The sequence below is a fragment of the Coenobita brevimanus genome, chromosome 17 (assembly GCF_032717465.1).
Source record: "Coenobita brevimanus isolate Jiangsu-jjx chromosome 17, ASM3271746v2, whole genome shotgun sequence".
Lineage (NCBI taxonomy): Eukaryota > Metazoa > Arthropoda > Malacostraca > Decapoda > Coenobitidae > Coenobita > Coenobita brevimanus.
In genome coordinates, this window is record NC_136970.1 from 29,736,587 (window position 1) to 29,738,069 (window position 1,483).

Sequence of the window (1,483 nt, forward strand, 5' to 3'; positions counted from 1 at the left end):
ATATGGCGCTCTTCCTCTAAGGTGCAATTTTTGGCTGGGTGGTTTCAGGCAGCCCTTGATTCCATCCTCCAGTGGCCTTGCAGTGGGGATTTTAGTTTCCTGTCTTTAAATGTGCTACTGGATTTTTTTTTTTTTTCGTCCCTAAATTCCCTGCCTTGAGTTTGACTTTGGATCATCAGTCGGTACCTTTTCAAAATTCTGTAAAAATTTCTCGGCTTGCATTTTCATCGATACCACGTTGAGTACACCGCTTCCCGTCCGATCAGCGAAGTTAAGCAACGTTGGGTCTGGTTAGTACTTGGATGGGTGACTGCCTGGGAACACCAGATGCTGTTGGCATAACGTTCTCCCTACGTGTCAAGTGGGGTTGGTGGAGGATTAGTGCCCCTCCTTGTAAAACAATTAACTCTAAGCCCTTGGCCACCCCGTTTGGAATACATGGCGTCTGGCAATGAATGAATGAAAATGAAATTTTATATTAATATTTTTTTTCCTTGATGTGATAAACTATTAAATGTTTCTAAGCACCTTGTGTTTACTACTTGGAGCTGACAAAGTTTTTATTAGTGGTGTTTAAGTCTCTTATCAGATTTAAGCTTGACCGTGGCTCACAAGTGTATGGGGTGGCATCTGGTGACATATTTGGGAGGTTGAATGTGTTGCACAAAAAATGTTTGCAACTGTGTCTTGTAGCCCTGAGGTGTAAGCGTGGGGCTCACATGGAAATGGGGCGAATATTCCTCCCCCTCTGTGTTCCCTGAGACCATCTAATTTTTATCATAGTCATAAGTACCATTAGGAAACATGAATGGTTAGTGTGACTTGTAACTCCCTGTGACAACACCAGTATATGATGCGTGAGTTTCACCAGCCACTTACCATTTCCTTCCACTTACTGACACAGGAGCTTCGAATGAATCTTAATGACTGTGACAAGCTTGTGCGTAAAAATATAATACCCTTGAGTGCTATTCTATTTAGCTGGAAATGTTTCATGGTTCCCAGCACCGAAGACCATGGCGCTGGAGGTGGACATCCACCATGTGTTTGGTAACATTATCAGACGTCATTTGTGGTCCCACCAATTGTTTACCGATGGCTTCAAATCAAATGAATGAGTGGGTGCAACTGTATAATCGACTGAACGTGCCCTCAGGTTTCAATTGCTGACTTATGCATCTGTGTTTACCCCTGAACGTTTGCTACTGACAGTGCCATATACCATGCTCTAAATACCAGTCATGATTCATTTGTCAGCCGATCAGGCAACTGCTTCTTGCACTTCTGATTCTCATGAGATCCAGAGCCACATCATTAATAAACTGCACTCATGCAACAAGTCCTCCAAACTGATATGGGTGCCTAGTCATTGTCATATATATGGCAATGAGCAGGCTGACTAACTTGCGAAGTCGGATACAGAGCTGGAGGAGACTTTGGACGTTCCTCTTGATCTATGGCTGAATGTCTCCCTTGGAAGAAA

At 43.4% G+C, this 1,483-nt stretch overlaps 1 pseudogene; it reads left to right on the top strand.

Moving 5' to 3' along the window:
* The first annotated feature begins 220 nt into the window (after window positions 1-220).
* LOC145391323 (5S ribosomal RNA) lies at window positions 221-339 on the top strand (annotated as a pseudogene).
* Window positions 340-1,483: the final 1,144 nt, after the last annotated feature.